The sequence below is a fragment of the Mus pahari genome, chromosome X (genome assembly GCF_900095145.1).
Source record: "Mus pahari chromosome X, PAHARI_EIJ_v1.1, whole genome shotgun sequence".
Classification (NCBI taxonomy): Eukaryota; Metazoa; Chordata; class Mammalia; order Rodentia; family Muridae; genus Mus; species Mus pahari.
Genome location: NC_034613.1, coordinates 9536397 through 9542697, shown reverse-complemented (window position 1 = coordinate 9542697; position 6301 = coordinate 9536397). Strand labels below are relative to the sequence as shown.

Sequence of the window (6301 nt, the reverse complement as noted above, 5' to 3'; positions counted from 1 at the left end):
ATCATGGTCAGTGAAGTAACTGCATGACATACTGCCATTTATAAAAAGCTCACTGATGTGCTGAAAACAGTTGCTGTTGCCAGATACCTATTGGCAGGCTTAGAAACAGCTCCCCTGGAGCCTGATGGGCAGAGGCAGAACCTCCCTTTTGAAAGGCACAGATGGTAGTCTTTGCCATCCCTGACAGAGTAAAGCAGGAGGAAGCCATGGGGCTCCATCTGGGAAAGAGCCTGTCTTCTGAGGCCAAGCAGTCAATGTGTTTGCAGTCTTTACACTTTCTGTGGTAATCTTTTAGAAGGGCAGATTGTAGAAGGCTGGAAAATTCCATCCAGGAAGAACCACACCTTTTATCTTGCTTCAAAGCAGATAGGGCAGCCCTGAGAACCCCTAGGCACAAAATGGCAAGATGGAGCAGTAAGTGCTTCTGCAACAGTGCTTAGGAAAGACTTCTTAGGAAAATGGAGAGGCCAGTGATTGTCAAACTCTTTTATTGGAAAATGTTGGTGATCTAAGACTTTATTTTCCCTCTGAATCTGATCCACCTAAGTAAGCCAGAAAAATGTATTCATGACTGTTTCCATGGCTCTTACTCAGGGGCAAGTCATAACCCCTTGAAGACTATTCCCATTTTTAAAGGTCCATTTATCCTTAGCTCTCAGAAGTAGATTTTGTGTCTGGTCCGAGGTAGACAGGGCTTTTCTGATGTAACAAAAGAAAGTTACTTCTTAAAAGATTGAGGCAAAGCTGAAAAAATTTATACACCTCTAGTAAAACACTAGTAGCTGTTTGGAGTAATGGTTCTATGGAACAATACAAATTGGTTTATCAATTTATTAATGAGAAATAATCAGATACAGCATGACATGATGGTTTGGGAATCAGAAATTAGCTAGCTGGAACTTTTTTTAAGGTTTATGAAATATTTCCATTTTAATAAAATATCATAGAGACTTCATTCCATAGTTTAAGTTTTCATCAGTATTAGTAAAATAAACTGTTTTGTGTCTGAATCTACCTGGCATTAAAACAATTATAAATGGTTCTTTGTATTGTCCTCTGGTTTCTAAAATTGGTGATCATTTTGTTTTTAAGTATTTTAAGGGTGAGATTTGTGAAATGTTTCCCTTTGTGGCCCCAAAGCTTCTAACAGGGCATTATTCAGCAGCAGGTGCTTAACCCACACACAGAGTTCACCTTTGTCTCTTTTCTACTAAATGTGATGTAGTGGGTTGGCCTTACCCTTTAGTCACACCCTCACGTGTCTCAAGGAGTCATGGACCAAACATTTTGCCCTTTGTTTCTAAATGTATTACAAAGTTTTGCTCCAAATGATGTCAGTGAAGGCACTTATTAAAGTGCCACCGAGAGCTGAATCGCATTTATGCTGCTAAAAATCATTTAATGGATGAACAACTTGGAAAAAAAGAACTCTCACCACCCACGCACATCATGCTAAAACAGGGTAGCATTTTGCACTTGCTTCTCAGCTTAGCCTGAGAAAGACTGCTGATGTCCACCTTTCCCTCCCTTAGCATTTCAACTTCATCCTGACCAGCTGTTTAATCGTTAAACAGAATGCCACCCTGTCTTTGTATTTCCAAAACCGTGTGTTTCTACTGCCAACTGCACATCTTTATAGCAGCTACATGCTTGCAAAAGAATTAAACTCAGAATATTCATGTAGCCTCTTATTAGTGTACAAATACAAAAACATAATGGGGGAGGGGGAAGAAAACTTCCGTGTTCTGTGCTGTTGTTCTCATCGTAAGATGCTCCGTGGAAAAGAGCCGAGCAGTGGGCAGAGGCTGTGAGTCCCCGATAACGAGAGCGCCTAACATTTCCGTGGTATTCCCATTTGCTAGTGCGCTGCTGCGGCCACACGCCTGATTGATATATGCCTGCAATGGCACTTTTCCATTTGACACTCTCCCTCTCTCTCTCCCTCTCTCTCCCTCTCTCTCTCTCCCCCTCTCTCCCTCTCTCTCCCTGGGTCGCTTAAACAACAGTCCTAACTTTTGTGTGTTGCAAATATAAAAGGCAAGCCATGTGACAGAGGGACAGAAGAACAAAAGCATTTGGAAGTAACAGGACCTCTTTCTAGCTCTCAGAAAAGTCTGAGAAGAAAGGAGCCCTGCGTTTCCCCCAAGGTAAGCAGGCAAACAAGCGCTGACGGCTTGCCTAGGAAATTACTTCTTTCCAAACTCTGCCTTTCATCCTTCTTGCAAACAAAGAGACAAACTTTAAATACCACTTAAATTTGCATCACTTTAATTTGCATTGATCTGTAGCATGCTAGCCTTGTGGGGGTTTTGTTTGTTTGTTTGTTTGTTTGTTTTAAATGAATGTGTCTTTGAAGTCTTTGACAGGAAGCATCCCAGAGAAGCTCGAAAATATCTTTTGGTTTGATTTCTTTGCAAACTCTGCGTAGTTAGATGTAACTTTGGAATGGTTCTTCTATGTGACACCATAAAGGGGGACAGAGAAGCAGCAGTTGCCGACTTGCGTTTGTGGAGTCCCGTATCTTCCCTACTGCCTTCATCCCACTTACAATGGGGGCACTATTAACGCAGGAGAGTCTGCGAGGTTAAACGTGCACTATTTACTTTTGTTAGTCCTTATGTATGCGGCTGATCTCCTGCCAGGGCTGTGCCGGGAGTGCTCAGAATGACTTCAAACAAAAGGCAACATTTATGCCTAGCTTTCAGTGTCACGCTGCTCCCTTTCACTCTTCTCCTATCCCGCGTTTGGACTTTGCTTCCATGGATACATTCAGAAGTGTCCGGGAGCGATGAGGATGGATTTACTGTATGATTTTGATTGGGCAAAAAGTCTGAGGAAATGCATGCTGTTTGCCTTGGCCTTATTGCAAGGGGTTATTTTTAGTAGTCGGTTTGTCCCTGCAGCACGACCAACAATCCAATACCCAAGAAGTGACCAGAAAAGGATGCTCCTGACAGCACAGGGACCAGGACCGGGAGGAATGACTCCTACAGACACCTGGGGAATATTCAGAGGGTTTTTTCCAGTTCCTGAATGCAAGTTCTCTCATTAAATGAACAATTGAGCTGTAGGAGGCCCGGGCATAACTCTTGAGGGACGGGAAGTTTGATTGTGTACAGAATGTTAATGACTCAGAAAGCACAGTAACTGAGGCTCATTGTAAAGGACAAGCCCAGATAAGCCTCTGTGAAAGAGCACCCCCCCCCACACACACACACCTTCCTAAGGATCAGGTGTGAAAAAGCAATCTATTTGGCAAAATGAAAATCCCTTATATTTTGTAACTGTCATTCCTAGCAGATATGGCTATTATAGAGCATCTTTCTCTCCGTTTCTAATATTAGTGTGTATTAATTATAAGATACAACATGGCAGACTGTTTCAAGACAACATTAGCTACCAGGTACACATGGAAACACAGAGATGCTGTAAATATAGTGGTGGCTGTGGGTGTCAGCCAAATACACCAGGAATTGTAGACTGTCTCAGTATGGCATTTAGACTTCATGCAAGTGTCTGCTCACTTTCTTTTCACTAATTTTACTCCTGAAAGTGAACTTCAGGGTTCTGTTGGCCAGCTTTCTGTGGAACACAGGGCACAATTTATGGGAATTTCCCCCTGACTTTCATAAATATCTAGCCCAAGGAGCATTGTTGAATAAAATCAGGCATTTAAATGAGGGAATTCACAACTGCTTCGCTAATCAAGAAAGGCTGTAAAAAATAATATGTATTGTATTGCAATATTTTATGACTTAAAAAAAAACTACTGCTGTTAGCAAAGCATTTAAGTGACTCAAAACAATTTTCTTAAACTGTTATTCAGACCATTATTTGAAAGTGTTTGAACACAAATGCAATGTCGTGCATCATTTCTTTTAAAATACATTTGGTTCAGGTAATGGGAGAACTATCTAAGGCCTTCTTATTATGACTGTATACTGAGCAGCTGACACCCACAGATGGAAATATGCCTGTGGAGTTCTCAATCTTAATTTGAGTTCCAATGACACTGTCAAGGGAAAAATAAATCATTTTTCAATACATTTAACAATTTCCAACTCATTTATTTTCCTAGACCCTTGAAAAATGACTTTCTCAGAATTACAACCACCAAAGGTGGCCAGAGAATGTTACTGTCTTGAGAACTTACAATTTCAGTACCATTGTTCTTCCTGGTTAATAATTCACTCCATCATCTTTTTGATAAATATTCCTTATGCATTTGTAGTGTCCCTGACACTATGCACTTTCTGAAGAATACAAAGGTGAATGGGACATTTTCCCATAACTTTATTTTTGGTCTGTATGCTCTTTCTGATTGAATCTGGGAAGAGAAATTAATGGGCTTTGCCAATGGGTAATTGGACAAGAACTTTCTGCTTATTAAGAACCATGTAAAGTAGCTGCCAGTGTTTCTAGATTTACTTAAAATACTTATTAACAGATTTTCTATTTATAATGAAGGGGCTCTCCTCCCCCTTGGCTTTTTGCACTAGATCCTGAGTGTACCACACTCACATAGCTAATATGGTCAGGATTTTTCTTGGGGTGATGGTTGAAACCATCTGGGAAAAAAAAAAGTACCACAACCTTCCTCAGTTCTCTTGAGCAGCCTCTGGAAGGGAACTGTATGTTATCTCTATCAGAAGATGGGTGTGAGTCACCTCCTCAGCAGCTGACATCAGGGCTGCTTCATGAATCACTGTATTAGAAACATGCGCAGAGGAGGATGCGGTCACTCTCTCCCATCACTTACTGGTCCCATTCCCTAGACTGAGGAAATCAGTGAACTCTGGGCTTGGCCTAAATTGAAAAGAGCACTGGGATAAGTAGCTGGAAGTTGTTCCTCAAACCTAGGTCTCTGTCTGAGCAACACTCAGTGCCTCTTTCCAATAAACCAGTATAGTATTTCACCCCATGTTTAGGTTACTGGGGGTTGGGGGACGATGAGAAGACATCAAGAGCATTCTTGGTTTGGGTGCTTATTAGCACAAAATGCATTGTGGTGGGATTGCCCCTGACCCTCTAAGGTGTCTGACTTATTCAAACTAAGCCACATCTTCTTGGCCATTGGCCTTTGTACGTATGTTCATTTCTTGCCCATGACTGTCAGTTAATGACACCATCCTGCTAGGCCAACAGGAACAGAGGGCACAGAAAGGCAGGTGGAAGAACTAAGGAGTATGAACACTCAACAGGAGATGGAAGCGGGGCCATAGGAGGATGGGTGAACTCCAGGGCCCAAATTGCTGTAGCCTGTCTTGGCTGTGATCAGCTGTCATTTCCTCTTCGTGTATGACACTGTGGAACATATTAAAATTTCTCTGGGATGGTATGTTTGGAATTCCTCTGATGCCCCACCTCACCAACTTACCCGGACAATAAAAGCAAGGTTGTAAGCCATTGAACAGCTGGCTGGCTATATATTTCCCCTCTTTCTTTCCCATAATCTAATACAGAAAAGAATCCAGTTAGACTGGCAGTGCCATGTCTGGGTACTTGTTTCCTGCAATTGCTTCCTCCACCACTGCACACCATGAAAACTTCCTGGGTGGCAAGTGGCTTCTTTTGTTTGCCACTGCTCTTAGCCCGCCCTTTTCCCTATGCCTGATCTCCTTCTATTGTGAGCTGCAGTTAGTTCTGTTTTCCAGACAGCCTGGGTCCTGTTCCATCCGGGGAGAACAGCCCATGAGGTCTCCTCATCTCCATAGTATTCCCAGGATGTCATTCTTGGCACAGGTTCTTCTACGCAGATAGGATATGGGGTTTTTTGTAGCCCTGAGCCTGAACCCACTCACAGAGAAGAGCAGCCACGTGGCTCGCCAAGAGTGGGGCTGGAGTGACCCGGGTTGGCAGAGACAAGCATACCATCACAGTGACCCGGACATCTCTGGCAAAGGCCTTGGGGGTGGGAGTGCTATGGGAATGCCTGGATGCACTTTGGCTCACATTAAGAGAAATGTGGTTATTCTGTTTTAGACGGACAGACAAGTGACTTGGAACAAAGATCCGCAGATCTTTTGGGCCTTTCCCTGCTCTCAGGTTCCTCAAGTTTCTCTCCTGTCTCTCCTCCCCAAACAGAAAGGAGAAACAGGGCTCTGTTTGGCCAGTAGAGACCTGATGCTGAAACACATTGCTGAAAGGAAGAATGGAGGAATTCCTTCTGAATTGAATGCACTGAAAATATTCTTGTCCTTCCTTCCTTTCTTCCTTCCTTCCTTCCTTCCTTCCTTCCTTCCTTCCTTCCTTCCTTCCTTCCTTCCTTCCTTTCTTCCTTCCTCCCTTCCCTTCCTTTCCC

The 6301-nt window shown here is 42.9% G+C and overlaps 1 protein-coding gene across 1 annotated transcript in view; it reads left to right on the top strand.

Annotated features, from left to right (window-relative positions):
* The first annotated feature begins 1758 nt into the window (after positions 1 to 1758).
* The window catches only part of Ndp (norrin cystine knot growth factor NDP), a 24435-nt gene continuing 19892 nt past the window's right edge, over positions 1759 to 6301 (top strand). Inside the window, exon 1 of the mRNA XM_021188476.1 lies at positions 1759 to 2147. The gene's annotated coding sequence lies outside the window, so the exon portion shown is untranslated. The remainder of the gene's footprint in view (positions 2148 to 6301) is intronic.